Below are 22,731 nucleotides of genomic sequence, written 5' to 3' on the forward strand. Positions count from 1 at the left end.
GTTTATCCTCAAAATTTCAGATTGATAGCTAATCGGAAAGTGAGTTAAAATTGATTGGCAAGGATTTTACGCGTACAAGATGAGAACAACAACGGATGTTAATAAGAACATTATAAAATGCTAATTTTGTTCAGTTTTTGAACATATATAGAGATAGGTGAACCCCAAGATAGCTTTAAAGTGTTATTACAAGCCACAAAATGTTCGTGATCTCTCGGACCCCCACTACTGCTGTGAGGTTACTCCTAACCCCCTCCCCTTCATAGCCATCCCCTTGTCTCTACCCAAGATCCACCGCTATTGAATTGTGTAGGAAGGTTGTTCTAGCTAGAGGAGATGGAGACAATAAGCTAGATGAGTAGCTCGTTGGAGGCGGCAGCACTCGGAGCATGGATTCCAATACAAATTTCTAAATTTAACATCTACTAGGCGTATTCATGGTAAAATAATTGGGGATCAGCTAGGCTGCCTCGCTTTGTCAATATTTTCCCGGAGCGGATGTTCATTTGAAGCTATCCGGATATCTCATAATAATTGGACTGCTACAGGATTGTGTCATAGTTGGCGGCGCCTTTTTTATCAATCGAGAGTAACTCTGATACATGAGATTGGAGTCACCCAATAATGACGTAGTGAACTTACGGTTTTATTCCGTACCGTAAGCAATGAGGGAAATTCTAATTCTGGTAACATTATTTTTTAAATATCACTTAATAATGTGATTGTCTTCGTTTTTACAGTGATATAATTATTCGGAGAGTCATAAAACTCATTTGCAACTATTTTTGCTATAATTTTTTGTGAAAGCTAGCTACAACACTACTATCATTGCCTAACAAATCTTAGACCTCAGATTAAAGCTGTCGTTAGGTTATATATTTTTAAAAATTCCACTTTAACATAATAAACATGTAAATTGCATTTTAAAGTAATCGAGAAATAGAGGTGTTCAAAGCCTGTATTAGGCTACCTTTCATCTACACATTCTTAGCTAAAGACTTTTCCTAGTGGAGTAAGAAAAAAAATATAAAAAATGTGTATTCTAAACAATTTTGATAGACGCTGATAACCTCATTTACTATATTTAAGGTATATTTAAAGTGGCTACATTAATTTTTATCACGATTCCTCGGTACCAAAAAGATTTATGTCAGTGCATTGCTAAGAATATTTTTCATCCAAGAATCTTCCATGTTTTACGCAATTTGAAGGATGATGATATCGTATAATTTCTCATAATAGTATCGCTATAACAACTTAAAGAATGTATTTGAATTTTAAATGGAGAGTCCTGCTTTCAATGGCATTGCCTCAATGCCGAAAGCCATCATTTTTGTATTATGTTTATATACTTTCTATCAATTGTGTTTTTCCTGTAATTATGTTGTTGGGAAAACAGTAAAAACCAATAAATGAATAAATATTAGTCAGTTAATCAGAGGTTGACGTGTCAAAAACACTGCTCGATAATGCAAACCTTACAAAGGAAATTTTTGAGTACGATTCTAAGCTATGGAAATTTTTGTAATTGGAAAACACAATAGAAATTACATGAAATGTTGAATACCTACGCAAAATTATCCAAGCATTATAATGCAAATCGTTTGACCTCAACAAGAAAAACATCGCCGAGGAATAAGTAGATCGCAAGAAGGGAAAAGGGAGACCTCGAACAAAATATATGGAACAGGCGAAGAATGATGTTAAAGAGAAGAAGTTCGTGGATGGGGAAAGATTAGCTGATAGGGTAATTAGGTAAAGAGCTGTGTCAAACCAATCTTTGAAGTTTTGACCAGTGATGATGATGAGGATTCACCCGAGATTTGAACCACGGACCTCTCGATAGGAAGCCAAGAGACAATAATAACATATTACGAAATTTACACGTCAAGGGAATTTATTTCTTCCCGCGAAGTGGAGCCTTCTTTAACTGCTAGGTTGAGACGAAGTGAGAAGTAGGAGGATACGCGTGGGGGTGGTTTTAAGGACCTCGGGCGGCGTTGGAGGTGTTTCCGAGATGAGCTTTTGATAATTGTCCTCATTTGGTCGGCGTCACGCAATCTTCCCAAAGTCTCCTGCACGTCCGTGTTCCTCTAACACGCCCGACGTGATCGCGAGAATCTCTCGTGGGATGAGCGGCAGGAAATTATACCGTCAAAGCCATAGTCAGGGAGATATTCTCGCTTCCTCTACCCAGCTCGTCTCCTCAGGCTTAAATTCTTTTGGCATATTGAAAATCGGACTATTCAAAAAATAAATCTTGGCACTATACTTCCCAAGCTTGCATTAGGCAATACATGATGAAGATAGAAGAATATTTAAACCCGCTTAGAGCAAAAGAGTCGAGAACTTTAATTCATGTTAGTATTTTGATGTTAGCAGTTTTTAGAGCAGTATCCCTAAGTAAAGTGTTTCCCTAAGAATCTAAATAAGATTTAAATAAGAGCTAAATAAGATTTACAAAGCCACCTTAAAATGTCATCTGAATAATTCACCATTGTCTAATCAATAGTGCCCCTTCTGATGCTTAAAAATTTTGTTTTCTGTTAGTTTTTATTTATTGTGCTTTGTTTGTTGTCTTTTAGGTATTATGTATTTAAGGAACAGCCAATGTAAAAGCCTTTGTGCCGTTTTTGGTGATGAAATAAATAAATAAAATAGAAATAAATAAATAAATACGAATTATATGAACTGAGGAAAATAAAGTTGTACTATTTATCAATCATTCTCATGAATTGAAATCCAAAAAGGCCCTTCCCAAAATTGGCAAGTGCGTTAGTTTATCGCCTTTTATCTGGGAAAGCTTATCATTATTCCCTTGTTGAAAGCCAGCCCTTTTTTCACGTACGTTATTAGTCTTATGGCTTACGCCATTTAGGTAGGTAGTCCACAACAAGTTAGTTTCATCGGATTTCCTATGAGAAGCGTGAAGCGGGTGATGCAAGTGGTTCAAGGACTGGTGATGTGTGGTCTAGTAAATAGTCCATCGGATGATCTGGTTAACATAAACGCTTGTGAAAGATTTTGACAGTTTTATTCTTAAGCAGGTATATTTTTTCGGACGTGTGGTATGGCTTAAGAAGAAAGATTAAAGTCAGATTTCAGTAAGAAGATATGTTGATAACTGAATAGTACAATTTATTTTTTATTTTTTGAGGAAATTTATATAAATTGATATTTACTCCTCAGAGTCATCTCGTGACTAAATAAGTATTTTTATGGGGACCAGTATTTTAGCCATAAGTATTCACTGGGTTCTATTACTATTCGAAGGGTTTCTGATAAAATATAACCATTGCAGTTGCTCACACATTAACTCAGATATCGGCAAGGCCTCAACTCAGGCCTAGAACGAGGGTGAACGAGACGACGACAAGGGGTTAAAACCGTGGATGAAGAGGAATTTAAAAGGGTGGCATGGCAGAGGAAAGAGAAGGAAACGAAGAGAGAGTGGAGAAAGGTTGGATAGCGGAGACAGAGGGTCGCGGGGATGCCGGCGAGGGCGGCTTATGAGAAGAAGGGGAGAGGAGGGGTCCCGCGAGGGGGATTTCACAAAACCCGGCGGAGATAGAGGCGAGCTGGGAAAAGACAGAGGGAAAGGGGTTGCATGGCGAGGAATAAGTTCTTCAGAGATCGAGGAAAGTTGAGGAGAATGGAGGGAGGACATATTGTGTGGATGAAGGAGCATTGGAAGGTAGGCTTTGGGAGAAACAGTGATTACACTGGCGAACAATTTTTAACATATTATCTGTTGACTTCAATGTTTGATCGGCTATATGGTAAAAAATGCTGATTTCAAACCGTAGTTAGTTTTCTTCTACCTCGTTAAGTTTTTTTTCACTTAACCGTATGTTATCAATATCAGACTCTTTTTTACTGCAAATAAAATATTTATAAATTTATATTTTATGACCGTTTTACATTTTCTGTATTTGATAATGGTGTAACAGCCGAAATCGGTCATAAAATAGAAATTTATAAATATTTTGTGCAAGTAACAAAGAGTCTGCTTTTAATAATACGGAGCCCTTTCACCACGTACAAGCTTCAAGTTTCCATTTAAATACATTGCATGTGATTGGAATCTTTCTCTGCGCCGATCAAAGGATGCTCTCCGATTGGCTGAAATTAAGCATACGCGACTGTTGCCAGGTGACTGAAGGTGCTGGTGCGTTTACACTGTGTAACATATTATATAAATATTTTATATGGACCAGTATCCTGTAACACTTGTTTTATAGCAAGAGCCCAGCGGAGCCAAAAATGCACAAATAACATGTTACAGATTCAGTCGCTACGCTAAAAGTTTTGTCCATTTTCACCATCGCATCAACATTTTTGTTTCTGTTCTTGCAATCTTATGCTAAAGGACCCCACAGCAGCCGTAGCTCTCTGCATGACTCGATGAGCTGAAGCGCTTCTGCCTGCAGCCGCTCGACCATTGTAGACTTTATTCCAAAGCGATATAGCACTCACTAAACAGCTCAATACCACACGATAACTAGCCCACCCGTCAACTGGCTATTCCCATCATAAGCTTCACCTCTTTTCTGTAACATGTTACACATTTTTCCCACTTCGTGTAGGAAACCAAAACTTTTTGTATAACATGAATTTTTGTTTTGTAACATAGTGTTACATGTAATATGTCACACGGATTTGTAACTCTATAGTAAAACATATTTCATGTAACTTTTTTCTATAACACGTTACGCAGTGTAAACGCACCTTGATACCGTACGAAAGCGACAGGAGTTAGTTGTCTAGTTATGCAGTAGATACTATAGTGAGACGCAGGCATGTAGTTCAAAATTTACTTCGTGGGGAACTTCACTGTTGAGCTGGTCGCGTACACTGATATTTTGTTGCGAATTCACACGTATCGGTAAACCATTCATTCATCGGTAATCATTCTGTATGGGCAGCATATAAGATAAGATTTCCCTCAAAATGCATTCATATGCAATTTTTTTACGACAAAGGATACAAAAAAGCGTATCCTGTTGCTTAAAAACTGAGGTGATAGACAAATACTGATACAAATACAAATTATTTTCTTATCCAGAGAACAAAAATTAGTCAAAAAAAGTCTCAGATCTAAGACATAAAATTGGCCGTTCCCCAGTTCTATCGGTTAGACGGCGAAAGTGGTTTCAACTCGGCAATTGAAAACATCCTAAGAAGGGGATATCGAAAAAATAAACGACCACAAGGTTGAAAAAATGCAAAAAAATAAGACGGTAGAGCTGCGGGATGCCTTTCCCTTCTCAACCTCCTTAGTCGAGTTAAAATTTCCGGGAAGAAAGTTTACAAAAAATATGATTGCTTTGAAAGTGATCTGTTTGACGAGGTATTATTCTTTCCCGGGAAAAGAGTCTCAAGCAGATTTTCCACAGGGAAGTTCCCAGATTACAGTACGAAGTGTGTTGATAACTAAATTGTGCCTCGTTTGGTAATTTTTTTGAGGAAAGTTATATAAATCGATATTCATTCCCCAAGGTCATGTCCTGACTCTATTGGTGAAATATTGTTCCTTGTATTCATATCAAGTTGTAACTATTGTTTCGCGAAGGAATTTAAGTAGATTACTTGCTGATCGAAGCCTACTTTACGCTGCATACATTGCTTTTTATTTAAATGTGTCGTTTAAATGTTCTTTCTACACTGAAATCCAAGTTTTTGACATTTTAAATAACCAACTCGCTTTAAAGTATAAGGAATGATTTAGGATCTATAAGATAAGGATTTTATTGTTATTCATGAAAATCTGAAAAATAAGCGATTGCAAATAAAAAATTTAATATATTATATATTAAATAGAAAAATTTTATTCTTTCAATATTTTCTTAGCTTTTCATCTATTTATTTTAATCGATTCTATATCTTTATGCTACGCTTATTTCCATGAGTCCTCTAACTTTCATGAAAATGATTAAAATGCAATGTTTTAGGGTATTTCACGGCGCTTATTTTTTAGTGATGTAGAATTAATTATATATGTCAACTTGGAGCGCTATATCTCTGGTCAAAAAATTATAAGATCCATGCGAAATTCTTATTCTTCTTCATATTATCAATTCATGTGAGCAAACTAGGGCGTACCCAGGATCATAACTAGGGGGGGGGGGAAACCATGGTCTAGGACGGGGGCAAACCAAGTTGTGGCATTATGAGATTATTAAGTAGATAGATAACTAGGAAGATAATTTATGGACATTTCTATGTGGCAAATAACAAGCAGGAATACAAGATGAAATATATTCAATAATTTAAGCTGTAACATTAATAAATGTTAATTCCTTATTTTAAAAAGTACCACCCTGCACTAAAATGTTTTTAGAAATAACTAAATGATATATATGATTATTTAAACTGACATTACTTCCGTTTATTCTATGATTATTCACATTTAAACAGGGTCACAATCGTGTCTTGGTCTCCTCGATAAAGAAAAAAATGATAGCTAATGGGAACAACGTCACTGCAAGATAATTTAGCCATAGAAATCATACATTTTCTTCAAGTGTTTACTATTGCCGATGGCATTGCGTAGTGAGATACTTTGAAATAATTTAACTCTATGTTCTAAGAAGTGATTTTTGGGAGGGGTGGGGTGAGAGGACACCACCGTTTATCTCTTATTTTTAATTTTTATGACAACATTTGAAATTCGTTTCAATGAATTTGAATGCTCTTAACTGTTGGCCGCAGTGTTTTATTCACGGTATGTTTTCCCTTCCTTGAAGTGGCTTGTGGCAGTATAGCGGGGAAGTGTCGGTCTCATTCGAAATGTAAGCAAAACAATTTTTTGAATTCTACGCATGTCATCAAGATTGAAAAGGAATAATACCCAATAGCCAGGTGATCGCTAACATCTCCGATCTTTCAGTGTAAGGGAAGATCAACGATTGAATTATTGCGATGAGTGATATTTTTTTCGATTTCGAATTATATTTTCATTGCAGTGACCTGCCACAAGGCACCATCATTTCAATAAAAACTAACTACAAATACTTTATTAAATTATTCCATTTTGCTGAACAGGAATTATTTTAATTTGACATTGGCCTCAGCCTGTTGTTACAGCCCAGTAACCCGGAAAAACCACGTTTATATTTGCTCTAAGGCTTTACTTTATTTATGCATACTTTATAAGGCTGTATACTTAAAGATCCACGCATAGGCAAAAAGTATGGCTCCGAAATCCCCTCCTACTTCTTCACAATTTTGATCATTCTGCCTGCCACGAGCTTGCTTTTAAGCTCCTTCCTATCCCTTACCCCTCTCCCCTATTTTATCGCTTTTTTCTTATTTTTATTCTACACACACATTTAACTGTACAGTGGGCCCGTTTAATTTTGCTGCGCGGTTTGGTGCGCGGGGCACACTGGTGGCCCAAATTCAATGTTCTTTATTTCCTTAAGTTTTCAACATTTTTAAAATTCATCAGTTAACTAGGTAACAATAATAAGATAAATAGATTATAATTAGCGCCTGAAGATGGTAACAATTCATCGAGACCCGGGTCGCGCTATGTAAAATAGAAGTGGTATAAGTATTAGGGTTATATATCCAAGAAAACTTTATGTTGTAAAAAATTTTCCAAACAATAAATTTGGATTGGAAGTCCAGTGAACTTTTTTTCACTAGGGAATACATTTATAATTTATATTTGAACACAATGCATCCCTACCCCCTCCCCAGCGAAAAGGCCAAGGTAGCAGGTCACTTCCCGAGGTACCCATAGAAATAACATAAACGTGCCGAATATTGTTTACGCGTCAAAGCAGGCTCATATCATACAAAATTTGCTATAAGCCCAGCCCAGCTATAAGCTATGCTGGCGGAAAAATGTTACACAGGCGCGTGGGCCACATACGTGGTCCAGTCACGTCCCCTTCCATTTGAGCGCTATTTATTGCTAATCTTGTGCCGATCACTAACAAACAACTATGTGAGGCTTTTGACTTCTTTTGACGTTCTTTTCCGCTCTGTTGAATAATACTTTAGATTAATGAGAACACAAAAGTGGTGTACACCATTATGGATATTCACTTTCCCCTCAAGTAAGATCTGAATAGCGCTATTACAAAGCTACTGAGAGTATTGATTAAATCTGTGCTAAAATAATTGATTCATGCGATGAACAATGTTTATGAAAAAATAAAATGAGCTTCATAGCAGAAAAAATGTAATTAAAAGCCATTATAACTGAAATACCTTCTAATTTTTTTATTCGCATTATTTTACAGTCGTAATGAATTTTTGCTTAACGCCAAGAATGCTAATTTTTTTACTAAAAAGCAAAAACTTCTATGAAATTTGACATTTAATGAAAAAATCAACCAAAATTTTAATGTAAAAACTTAACATAACGACGCAAGAAAAAAAATCACCAGGATCTAGGCTACGAAGATCATCAGTGTGCTGAAGACTTATGGACTCATGGGCACCAGTCGATATTTACGACCCCACATCGCTCCTTGATGGACAAAAGGGCTTCGTGTTAACTGGGTGATCTCCTTGGGGTATAGTTTAAGTCCCGCAGAATGGGAAAGCCCGCAGAGAGAGAGAGAGAGAGAGGTCTGCATCGGCCAGTCGGGTCGACGCCTATAACTCCTTGTCCGTCTCGTCCGGTGGAAAGGGCAAAGCGATTGCAGAAGGAGGAACGTTGTGGCGAACGGAGGGAAGCAGAATTAGAGCTAGTGGCTGACGTTGATTGGAGAAGGAAGGCGAAGGGGGAGGGGTTGGTTGGGAAGAGAAGGAGGAAGTGACACACTTGTGCGGGGCCCTTAACTGACGCACGCTAAATCTCAATAAGGGGCAATCGGAAGAAATAGGAAGGCACGAGGCCCGGCCCTGGGTGAAGCCTTTTCTTTAAGATCTTCTGGGGAAGATGGGAACTGCAATGACGACGGTTTCCTCGGAAGAAGATACAGAATACTTGCTTGCACCAAGCTATTTGAGGCTTGATGTTGCAACACAGATTTTTGTGGTTACCATGGCCGAGTGAATTCCGCATGAGACTAAAATTGGGTATTTCATTTATGTCGTCTATTTATTTCTCTCGTTTACATTTAGTATGAGGTCGACACTTCTCTACCGTACTAAAGTTATCTCTGTCAGGGAAGGGACAACATCCCCTTCATGATAAACTGCGGCCAACAGCAGGGATATTCAAATTCATTGAAATTGAAATTCAAATTTGAATATTGGTTAGAAAAAATTGATCTTAAATAAGAATCTTAAATATCTTAAATAACATCCCGATAGGTGGTGCTGTTCGTTTAGCCCCAACAATTCCGCAATGAAATTGAATTTCATCGTAATTTAAACGGGTATTCCCACAGTGAATTAATTGTCATAAGTGATAACGAAAGAAAAAAGTGATCGAGTTTTCAGGAATTTAATCTAAAACATATCAAATCATCCCTCTATTTCATCTCAAACAGGTGTAATATTTCGTCTGAAAGCAAAACTCTCTGTGGTTTTAGCTACGTTAGAAAAATTGTAGCCACGTCTTGTTCGTCTAAATGATAATTTATGAGCAGGTGTGAGATGAGCAGGTGAAAACTACAGGCTAAATTAAAACTACATCGAGAAAAACCGTTCTAGTACACATATGACCCTTCTAGTGATGTTTGTAAATGTACGTGCTCAGTCTTCGTTTACTTTAACTCTGAATAACTTTAAGACTACTATTCCTGGCACACCAATTTTTCCTCTCGCCTATATAACCTTCTAATTTTCTGGAACACAAACAGTTCCTGCTGATGTCGTGATTTAGCGTGTCTGATATTACCTTCAAAAAGTTCCTCAAAATAACAGAGGAGTTCGTTGATGAGATATTCATTCCAGGGCCCAAAAATACATAAATTATCTTGTATACTTGCCATGCGTAAACAAAGGCTTACAAATCTGATGCTTTTCCGGCGAATATATTAAAAAAAGGCTATTCGGGCTTCCAAATTCCTTGCGAGTGTGGGCAGGTGTATGTTGGGGAAAGGGGGAGAACCATTAATACAAGGATCAAAGAACATAAGAGACACCTTAGGCTCTGCCAACCGGAAAAATCCGCGGTTGTAGAACACGCCATTGAATCCGGTCATAGGGTGAAGTGGGACCACGTGAAAATTCTATGCCGTGAGACTAAATTCTGGGAAAGACTGATAAAGGAATCCATCGAGATCCGGCTGACAAGTAACACCCTCAATCGTGACGCCGGGTATTCACTAAGTAATGTATGGAAACCGGCACTTAGGAAAATAACATTGGCTGCCTTCTGGCCAATCACGTAAAACCTTACAACCAATTATTGGTATATGAGCTGGCAAACTTCATCCACTCACCATTAGCCCTGATGATGGAACCCGACTCGTGTTCCGAAACGTTGACTGAATGGAGGGAGACCACCCGGATGGAAGCCCGAATAGCTTTTTTCGAAAGGCTTACAAATTCCATAAATATTTCGGTTAAGTGCGAACTATTCATGCATGAGCTGAGAAAGAAACCCATTTTATGGGTGTGGGAGGCTAAGAACTGAACTTCATCTGAACGGAAAGAAAACATGAAGCTGCATTCGTAAAATTTGAAATGAGTTGTCACCTTGACGATAATGACGTCCTCTTTTATGAAGGACGCTGCACAGACTCTGGAGTAGACTTGACTCGTCGCGGGTAAAATTAGGGCAGTGTTGCAAAAGAGAACTGGGTTGGTAAACAAGTCAAGTTTTCTGAGCATTTATGCATTACCGCACATTAACATGTTCACAGGGTGGCACTAAACTAGTTTCTTTTGTGCAATAATTAAATGACTGTCGATTTTTTAACCTAGATTTTAGTCTAGCAAAGTTTAGATGTTGTGCTTCAAATCAAGCTAAAAAATTAATTGAAAAATACTGTATGAGATTAATTCCTTCTTCTATCTGTCGAAGAACTGTCATTAAATCGTATAAATCGCATTATTCCATGAAAATAGCCTGAACTTGCTACCATTCTGGCGATTCTCATAATTAAAACGGATTGGAAAAAGATGAATAAATATATCATTCGTAAGTTTAAAATAGATGAAAAATTTCGCTTTTCTTCAGAATATATATTTACACACGATGAATTATAAAATTTTGCGATTCAATGGTAAATCAATTTTTCGTTGAAATCAAAGGGACACCATAGTTGTGTTGGAATTGTGATTTTTTTATTATATCAGTCTCTTTTAACCTGTCCTTTTTAATTATAGGCACGTTGGTTTATGATTTTTTTGGTTGATTCGGTTTGAAGTTTTCCCAAAAGTTTTCGTAATATTGGTTATGGATAGAAATGATTCAATTGAAAGATCAAAACTTTTATTTAGACCCGTGTACTGCAGTCGATTAGGTAAACTAAAAGGAAATATTTGAGGTAAGTGTTTCAAGGGGTTTCATATTACCATTTATCGTGCATCTTAGTCTGGAATACCTTCATAATTATTAAAATCAAAATATTAAATGCACTCATGCTCAAATATAAATGACTTTCTCATCCATATCCATTCCAAATTCACACCATCTGATCAATACGATGCTGTGAATAGACCCTACATATTCGTACGTATACATTACTGAAACCTAAATAAATGGTATAGGTGGAAACTTCTTAGGACTAAATTTTGAAAGAAAAATTCCTCCGGGAAACTTCGTGTCGAGTTCTACGGAGGAGGGAACCTTTCGCGTATATGTAGAGGAGGCGAGCATGTCGACCCTTGCATACAGAAGATTCCGTGGAAGGAATACGTGTTTATGCATTCGCTTGGTGGAGAAAAATGATCGGAATACAAAATGGGCGCGTGTATTGAAGGCCGAGGGATGAGTTTTCAGTGGGAAGGGCGAGAGGATGGAGCAACGGGTATTTGAGGAAAGGAAGGCGCTGTGGCGGATCTTGAAGGGATTAAGCGTCACAGAAGTGGGCGGGGCTCTTGGTTCTTGTCCATGAAATGACAGAATGGGTGTAAGAGTACCAAAAAAAGAGGTGTAAATGTGAAGAAGGCGACTTTACAGCGATGGTCGACGAGCTTAAATATAAATTAAGCGTTGAAAAATTCTCTTTGAGCAGTGGCGCCGACTCCATAGGGCCTGAGGGGACCCGAGCCCCCTCAAAAATTCGTTATTGGTGTTATGAAAAAATGTGTCAGGCTTGTCGATTTTCCCCGGAGTGTCCATATATCGAGATTCGAGTTATCGGGGTTCTAATGCTGATCATATGACTCTTCTAAAATGCTTAAAAGACTTAGAACTCATTACTTATAAAGAAAATCCCAGGGCAAGATTCCCGGTTTGGGCCCCCCAATATTTTTTATAAGTCGGTAGCCCTAGAAAGCCAAACTTTGAGTCAACCTTTGAGTACCTTTCATATTGAACGCATCCGGGATTCTCATCTAAAATTATACAGAATTGGTTTCATTAATACGTAATAGAATGTTGAAAGCAGATGAGATGTTTTCGAGTAGACTAAAGGTAATGACAACAGCATATTTTGGGTGTAGTCTTCCAAAACTTCATGCATGGATGGCAAGGTGACCAAGGTAAATATGCAGGCTTCCCCACCCTGAGCGCATGAACTTCGCACACCTTTGGATTAGTCCGGGTAAAACCATTACTTATTCAGACCAACCTAATGGATGAATCACTGTATGTGATAGATAGATCAAAAGTTATGATCCTAATTTGATCCTCTTTTTGCTAGTTTAGAATCAAGTGCTGTAAATTTACTGTTTCCTCCAAAACCTCGTGTAATTGAGTTTGGATATTAATGCATAAACAAAGCAAAACCTATTAGCAATAAAAGAAACTCACTTTAATTTATTTTGGCATGGAAAAAGGCCACATTTTATTTTATTTTTGATTGCATTTGAAATAAATGGGAGTTGGTCGGAAACCATTGGTTACGATGCTTAAGGTAAATATTAATAATTATAACTCATAATATGAAAACAAAGATTAGTGGAAAATGCTGTACAGCACATACAAAATATTCGTCCTTTCTACACCAAATGTAAGTTTAAAATGAGTTTCTTATGAAGAAGAAGGGATACCTTCAGTTCAATCAAGTGTTAGATGAATTTTCGCAATTAAAACAGTGATTTTATTCAATATCTCATAAAATACGTGTGGAACCGCTCATAAGAAACAGTGCTGTACCAATGCTTTTAACTTTGAGTTTCACTTTCCAGATCACTTGCTAAGCTGAATGTAATTCTGCTTTTAGTATCAAATATCGATAGTTTACAGGGTGGGGGGGATCCTCTCCTGTTGTCTGCTGTGAAGAATGGATATCGGGGCATGAAAAGAAGGACTGTTGACGAGATAGTTTTCATAAGGTCCCGCGTGCTTTTGAGACGAGTTTTAAGTCGCTTTTCCTCATGGGACAAGCCCTGCTGAGTTGTGCTAGTAAGGAGGAGAGGTGATTCGCCTCAGGGATCGAGAGGTTAAGGAGAGGGGGTAGGTATACATACATGAGGTGGAGGAAAAGGGATAGGTTAAGGCTTTTAAGGTCTCGGCGCGGAAGGAGAACAAGTGACTGCGAATCAAGGTGCGAGCGGGAAAATTGAGGAAGTTGGGGAGGCAGGCACGTCAAGGTTATTGTTACGCCCTGAGCCAACTTGTAAAGAATCACCCCCTCTGTATCCATGTCGTGAAAAGCAATAGACCTCAATTTTGAGACGGGCGTGATAAATCAAAATTTATTGGTTAAGACGAAAAGAGGCGGGTGAGAAGAGGTGGTAACTTTCTAAACTTTCAATCTTTCATTATTTGTCTTTTCCTCCGAGGCAGCAGCCTCACAGAATTAGTTACCCTCTGAGATTCTGATGAAGGCAATCGCTTAACGGTTCACTATCCGTATTTGACGCATGCTATGTGACCCTGTGCCGATGAAAAGTTTGATAAGATCAATCAATTTTACTATTAGCGGATTTGACTAAAATTTCTAGATCGATGTAATAGACTGTAACGTTTCCCCTTCATTCAACTATATATGATATTGTCAATTGGAAACATATGGCTTCGAACTTTTAATTATGCGCTGTGATGAAGAAACAAGAGACTTTATAAGGCATTTCAATTATATTAGGTTTCTATTTTTACATATACATGTATATTTATTTTCCTAAATACTGTGACAAATGTTTAGACTGAAGTATATTTTTATTAAACATTTTAACATATAACCTTTGAAATGATATAGATAAATTATTAAATAAAATATATTCCTAAAAGTTTGACGTCGATAACACTCCCAGTCATCTATTCTTTAGAACTATTTCTTTATTTTTACCGCTAGTTAAAACCTAATTCAATCATGAATCATTTAGCTGTAGTAGGCAATTTAGGCTTGAATTAATATCTATTTGGAAAGTCACCCTATGCACCCTATTATTAGGAAGCATTGTAGACTCTTAAGGCAAAAAAGCACTGAACTTAATATTTCCTGAATGTATGAGTAACAATGTACTATATATTTTCGATATTTCGCAATATATTATCGAAAAAAATCCTTTTTTCTCGGCAAGAAAGATATGCGTTTCATGCTGAGTTTTCCGTGTAACATAAATTGCCCTATGTATGCCTCTTCTCTGTAATAATAAAATCATGCTTCATTCCTTGAATTGAAAAGCTCACCTACTCATGAAGTGTTAGGTAACACATGTATTTGCTTGAAAATTTATTCCAGGCCGTTTATCACTCAGTAAAGAAAATGGAGAAATATTGAAATCTCCGAATTTCGTTCGCGTAACCCAAAAAAAGAAGAATTTTAGGCAAAATATTTCGTTCGTTACAACTTGTTCATACTATGGTTCCTGAAATGTTATCAGGCAATATTTAAATGCTATGGCAGGTGACAGAATTCAGGTGCACAAACAACCCCCAGAAATATATACCCCCTTCGAATGAGCTACATCTCGAAGGGTACTTAGCTCGTTTCTCAAGGAACCTAAGCAGATATTTTTTCTGACTACAATATCGCATTTGCTATTCGTTTACTTCAAAGGTTTCAGTGCATCATCTATCAAGGTACACAGTTTACACGTATCTGTACGCTCATGAAAATATTTTTGACCCTAAATCACTCACTAAACACACGAGAGAACGTTATTTTTTCCGGAATATTAACCGGGTCGAGTTATTACCCGTGTTTATCAGTCTGGGGTGGAGAAGAGTAAATCTCCGGCGGAACCGCTTGCATGCATCAGTCAAGTTGTCGCACCCGACAACTTCCGGCCGCGGTCCTAGTGCCGCCTTGCCAGGACGGTGCCCTAAATGTAGATGTTACTGAATGCAACACGCCGACACGTTCGGAAAGCATTGCTCCCTCTTCCGCAATATTTTCCACTGCCTCTGGGGAACCCAAAAACGGACTTCCGAGCGAGTCGTGAAGCAAAACGGGGCAAAAGGGTCCTGCCAGTCTATTCCCGCGCTGTAGAAAAATGCCCCTGATTCCCATTCTACTTACCCCATTCTACGCCGTAGTTCACAGCCTTTCGAATGGGTCGAAGCGGCTGTTAATAACGCCGCTCTAGTTTGGAATAGCGAGTGATTTATCGACCTCGTATCTCTTTCGATCATCCTCCACTTCCTCTTCGACCTCGACGCCTGCTGTTCGATGCAGGAGCCCTTCAGTACAGGCCGCCACCAACTTCCGGATTTCTCGCTCCCAATAATTACGCGCGTCGGCCATGTTTTCGATGGCTCGGAGCCAGGAACTTCCGCCAATGCCACTTTGCTGAGTTTTACCCCTTCACCCGTCATCTCCGACCTCTTCCCCCCGCCCTCATGGGAGGCATAAACACGGAAGCATTCCATCTCTCGGGAGTCGTGGAAAGTGATATGACGGGCGAGGGACTCGGAATTGCATCAACGATACGGGATTGACCTATCTCCTTGACATTGAAGCATGATATAATTATGTTACAGCAAAACACACGTTAATCACGATACCATCGTGCACAGGACTATTATCCTACTAGTATTTGAAACACATAAATAGCAGTTGCAGGAATAAATCTAGGTCGAACTCGAATCTTAAATGTACCGCGGACATTTCATTGCCAATGATGAAGAAGATAGCCAATCTAAGTTCATTAATGTTCGCATTCTTCCGCCAAAATATCGCATATAGAATGGTTTTGTATAAAGAAATATATCATTCCGTTATACCGCCGAGAGGAGTAAAACATTTATTTTTCCACCCTTTCATCTGCCATGAATATTTATTGGTTTGTGAGGGAGAAGGTTGCGATCTAAGTTTATCTACATTGGTATCTTCCTTCACAATATTGCATATAGAATGCTTTGGAGTATAGAAATCACATCATTCCGCTATACTGGGGAGAGGATTATTTCTATTTCTATTTCTATTTCGATGAAGCTATTTCTTTTTCTACCCTCAAATCTACCGTGAATATTTCTTTCATAACGAGGAAAGAGATAGCTTATGTTATATTTCCTTCAAGAATGCATCATTATTTCAATGTAGAGGAAGTCAGAGGGTGGCATTCAATACTGACCAAATAAACGTTTTCATGTTTTCTTGCCAACCAAGAAATGACCACGCCGAAGGCGCGTGTCATAAAGCTTTACAGATGAGTATCAATCTCACCCTGTAACGGAAGGCATTCAATTTATTGCGTGGGTGTAAAATATCACCATTTGGACACATAAATCGCGAAGGTATAAACGGCTTGCATTGCGCAATAGCAAATACGTTTAAGGCATTTGCGATAGCTTATTATACACTAAATGTATACCTAATGCATTTACAAAAATATGCACTGGCGCATTATAACATGGTAAATGCAATGAATTTGACGGGAAGGATAATTAAAGTTCACATTCATTGATGGTTAACCTACCTAATATCGATATTTTATCTTGACTATGACATCTATTTTTTAATCTCATATAATTTCTTATAGAAACTAGGAAAAATACTTTACATTACAATTAGGTACATTAAAAAATACTTTAAATCGGACGCTATAGAATGAAGTAAAGTGTCATTTCCCTTTATTTTCTTGACGTTTTTAAGTTTTGAGTAGATACTGCGTGAATAAGTTAATTGAAGCTTACCAGTTGTTTAAAGTTTACTAAAACTTTTCGGTTGCGTCAGACGTTTCTTTTGGTATTTAAACGCTTGAAATTGTTGCGTTCCAAACACATTTTTGAATACGTTTCCCATCATCGTTACAAAGTATTCATCTCTTTTATAACCAATCTACTGTTAAATATAACTATGTTCGCACTGAGTGACCTTAAAGATTTCGCTTTATTTATTCCGGCCAATTTTAACATTTCTACAATAAATATATTTCCCGCCTTTATAATATTCGAGCGCGTTTTATTTTTATTTTTCATTCATTTGGTTTGCTCAAGGGAAGGCTCTTCACTTCCAGCACTTTGGTTTCCCCACTATTCTGCCTTCATTCCCTCGGCATCCGCATCCTTGTGCCCTTCAAACCGTTCCCTAGGAGTGTGAGCGTTAGATCTCGTCTCCCTCTTTCCATTCGTATCCCGAGAACATTAATTACGACCCGTTTCTCTCTCCTGCTTTTTGTTTTTTATTCCTCGATTTCTGAACTCTCTGGGGTCCCCGCGTGAGGCGGTAGTGTTAGTTGATGTTTGGGGAACCATGGGAAGGGCGCCGAGGTGAGATACCTCTCTTTCTCGTCCTCTTTGCCTCGCTTGATTTGTCGTCTGAGATGGTTGCGCTCTGCGAGCTTCTTCTTTTTTTTAAACCATTTTTTTAAATCTATTTATTTTCTGATTTTTTCCCTCAAAATGAAGGTCGGACGTCACGATCCTGAGAGAATTAATCTCACCACTTTTTTTAGACGACGTAGAGTAAAAAAAAATAATAAAAAGAAAACGTATTCTTTGGCGTTCATTTTTACGATATCGGCGACGACAACCGTAAATGGATTCGTGTGACTACTATGGGAAGACTATTTTTGAATGCTCCAAGTCCCTCGCTCGGTGGAACTAGGCGATGGGAAATGTCGCATACACCTCCAGGGTTATCAGCTAACGCCAACCTTTTTTTTATTATTTCGCCTACTCCCCACTATTTGTGTTTCTCTCGCTCGGAGCAGTTTCCGGAAGCGTCTCGGAACTAGTCCTGAGTCGTCACGCCCCGCTGCGCAACAATACGATTACGCCGGCAACGATGTGACCGCATTGAAAAATAAATGAATTTAAGGCGGTCGACTAGCTGTTTAATGTCTCCACTCTTGCGGTAGTAAGTACCTCGTGTTATTTTCACTTAAACAAGCAACATTTAACTATCGTGAAATTGTCGCGAATCAAATTTAATGCGGATTACTTAAAATTGAATTGAAAAGTTATGATTGATCTTTTCCCTGGAGAAAAAAGGTAGAACTTATGGATAGATTATTTGTTATACATTGACGTTTCATCAATTTTAAAGTTCCACCCCGCCCTACCCGTTCTCATCCACATGCCCATTCCTAGACTTTCGCTCACTAAACGTTCGTTTTTCTACCGCATTACTTCTGTGTTGAACTCACTCCCTCCACACATCGACCCCTTTGCACTTCCATTGAAATCCTTCATAAGCCTTTCCCTATCCTATCTGTCACCGAAGTAGTCTGTCACTGCAGTTTCTTGTTGTCCTTTTGTTTTTGTAAATGTAATTATTGTTTTCTACATGTTATATTGCGTCTTCGTCCTCTAATTTATGTATTGTTACCTGGCCACTATAAAATGGCATATGCTGTATGTGGTTATATTTCTTTAAATAAATAAATAAATAAATACATGTTTTACATTTATTTTTGGTGCTAATAAATGCCATTTATTTTCAGTCTATTTTGCTGCTAGGGATGTTTATATTTCGATAGAATTTGTCCATCATTTATTGCTATTCATTAATGGTTATTATTTCCATGGATTATTCATTTTTTAATCGTTCTTAGTTAACAGTAATATTATTCGTAAAGAAGCAACTTGCTCGTTTAAGTTCAAATTTTGATTAAGTTTTTCAAGTTGATTAGTTTTTGAGGCGGGCATGCAGGGATGTATACCAACCCCAGTAGTGGGAATTTTTCACAGTCATTAGCAATCGCCTGGAGAAATACATTTCATGGTTTCAATATTGCTTTACTTTCTTTTTTATACTGGACTGCAGTAGTTTTGATTTTTACATGTTCTATGTCAATTCATCATCCATATTTTTTTATTTTTAACAGTATTGGGGCAAAGCAAAAATTTACAGCTCAATGCTTATTATTAAATACCTATTATTATTCGTAAATCTACCAGTAGAAACTGAAAAAAATGAAAATTCTCTGTAAAAAATACTTTTTTTAAATAATCATTCAAGAAATTTTTCCTAATTTAAGGCGGAAAAGGCTAAATTTTCAAACAGGCCAAACAAAACAACCATTTCACATCCCTGAAGATAAATTTTAAGCCTTTGTTTTGCTACTCGGCAGTATTGTTTTGAGGCAAAGTGCTTATCCTAGGTCATGATATGAAAGCGTAAAAAATTAATGAAATTGAATGTGACAGTGAAATGGTACCTTACTGATTTCATTTTTTTCATGAAGGACAAACCATCTTAGAAGACCGCGATACTTAACATACTTCCAAGGATCGGTAAGTTGATTAGCAGTTATTATTTTTTACAGAAGCTGATATTGCATGAGGGATTAAATTTTTTTGAGCACCCGGCAGCAGGGAAAACCCGTGGCCAATTGGAGCTCACGGCTAAAATTTAAAGCTATCTCTTTAGAAACATATGGAAATAAATTGTTGGTTGGGTCTGACGAAAATTTTAAATATCCAAGAGAGAATTCGACTGAGTAAGATGAAAGCATAGTTAGTTCTCGCTTGGCTGGAACTGCTGTCGTTACGAAGCTTATAATTTTAGCACCCCTCATATAACCGGCAGTTCAGTTCCTACCCTCACCCCTCACTCAGTGAGCGAAGCTACACTAAAGGTATTAAAGGAAAAACTGCATCGCACAGCTCTTTAACTTCCCGATGGATGCCATAAAGTCTTTTATCTGAGGGATTCCGACCATTATATTGTAAAAAAAAAGGTAAATAAAACCCGTCTGTGAAACATTTGGAGCACATTTATTTGAGAAGGCTTTAAGTCTTCTGTTGCCCCTAAATGTTTCTCCTCTTATCCGGGTTCACGGTAGACTTACCGCGTTTCAGAGTAATGGTCAAAAAAAGACGATAATATTACTGCGAGTAGGTTACGTAAATACTTTGAATGACACTGAGACTTGACTTTTATTTATAATGACTTGGTGTCACCGGCATTACTTGTCTTTTATCACTCGAAAGGTTTTTCTGGCAGGTAACACTTTTTAAAAGAGTAAAGCGTATTTTTTATATGTTTATACGTATTTTTAAGGTTCATTCGTTTGCAGAAAAAAGGGGAAGTCAAATATTTTACCGCTGTTGATATTTATTGGCAAAGCAGTAATCAAGAGAAACGCACTGTCGTTTCATTGAAAAGAAAATTCATAGAGCTTAAAAGGTATCGAGAATCCCTTCATTAAAATAAATTGGTCTTGAAAACTTAAATACCATTATTGCTTTAGTATATCAATTCAATAATGAAAACAAAAAACATAAATGAATGGTGAAAAAAAATTCTTTTCGATACTAACTGCGTATTTTCAAGACCAGATGACACAAATTTGCAAATCTTCTCTTTTTAATTAGAGGGTTTTCCAAAACATTCCTTTGTTTTGCCACAACTATTCTCATCCACATTAAGACGATTTTTGTTTTCTGTAGTACATGTTTTACCGATGACCTAAACAACTAAATCTTTTTTTGATTCTTTTTACCAAAAAACGAGTAAATTATTCATAGGTTTTCTTTTGTTACGTGTATTTGCTGCGTTAAACATTTTTAAGAAACTTAATTCTTGTATACTTTCCTTTTATTCGACCACTATTTAAACAATAATTTTACTGTTGCTATACGTTTTATGTTTAAATTGAAAAAAAAACAAAGCTTCACAGTTGTTGAAACCTCACGGCTTTTTTTGCTTTTTATTTTAGTTGCACAAGAAAGCGATGAGAGAAATGACTATGATTACAATTCACTTACAATCATAAAACTAAGAGTAGAATGTAATATAAATTTATGATTCTCTTCCTAGGCTAAGAATGATTATAATAGTTTAAAGGTAGATGTATCTAAATGCAGCCCAAAAACATTCGTAATTCTATCACCGCAATACTTAGAAATTTCTAAAATCTTACGTAGTAGTTGAGATAATTTTGTACGTGTGATTTGCCACTTACTTATGTTTCGTTTAATAATAGTAAATGAAAAAAAACACTTATGTTTAGAACACTTCACGGGAATATTTTATAATATCATGCCCACTATTAAAATAAAGAAAAAGTTATGTAGGTATGAGGGTCTCGCTCATGATAAATATGAAGTTTCAAGAAGATATTAAAATCACTGTCTCGTAAACGAGCTTTAAAATGGGTGGTAAGGGGATTCGTGGAGGCCATATTTTTTCGCTTTTCCTCTGACCTCAATCTTGCGAAGGGAGGCATCAAAGATTGACTTTTTTCGCGACATAAAAATGCTTTCTTCACCCCAAACCAGAGGGTGTTTGAAATTTTATGACTGGTTGTCAACAACCGTATCCCATGGCGCCGTAAAATGATACAGTTGTCGCCTCTAGATCTCCTCCGCGTTTTCCCGCAGAGCTGTGAATCTTTTACAAGGCATCTCATAACCTTCTTGGAAGCTCCACCCTCGATCATAACCGTTTGTACTCTTACATCGATGCGAATAATCTTACCTATGTGCTACACAGAGATGCATAGATCATGATTCGGGGCTTAACGTATTGTATCTTAGAAAAAACCACATCAGATGCACCCTTCGGGTTGCAAAAATGTTTGCTCATTCAGCTGTTTTATATTCACGCTTCGGTGCCTATTAATAAATTTATCAAAAAGGAGGATTCAACGGGTTTTTTTTTATTTTTTATTCTATTCTCAAACCACCGGATACAGCTCTTATGGGCCATTTTATACCGGGGTATTCCACAAATGTAGCAAGTAAACGCACACAAATAACCATGCCCTAGACCGGGGAAACCTACCTAGGCGGGACTCGAATCCGCTACTTCTTGTTAGGCAGGCGAGAACGTTACCCCGCCGCCACCGAGACCGGCAATAGGCCGCCACTGAGGTCGGGTTACAGTAAATGTGAAATATTACCCTAGTCATGTAAAATCGTTACTTTCTTGATTTGGTGGAAGTTCAATATATCCATGATGAAAGAACACAACAAACTCAACAACCGACCTTGGTTTCAACACGTTGTGTCATTTTCAAGGTCATCAACCATGAAACCATGGTCGGTTTTTGAGTTTTAGAATGATAAAGTGTGGAAATACCATTTGTGTTCTTTCTTCAGGGGTTACCCTAGTCTGACAATTTGTTGTCCTAATGAAAAATACTAATGACTTCAATCGGTGGAAAGAGGCATGAGCGAGTCAATAAATGACACATTTTCACACCGAGTAGGTACTGCACTGTTCCATTACGTCTTAAAGCTGTCTCTATGCTAACATATGAAATAAAATAGTTGGCTGTATCTACGGAAAATTTTAAATATCCAAGGGAATAATACGATTGAGTGAGATGAAAGCATAGTTAGTTAGCTCTAGTTAAAAATATTCAATCAGGTAT

The sequence above is a fragment of the Ischnura elegans genome, chromosome 10 (assembly GCF_921293095.1).
Source record: "Ischnura elegans chromosome 10, ioIscEleg1.1, whole genome shotgun sequence".
In the NCBI taxonomy this organism is placed as follows: Eukaryota; Metazoa; Arthropoda; class Insecta; order Odonata; family Coenagrionidae; genus Ischnura; species Ischnura elegans.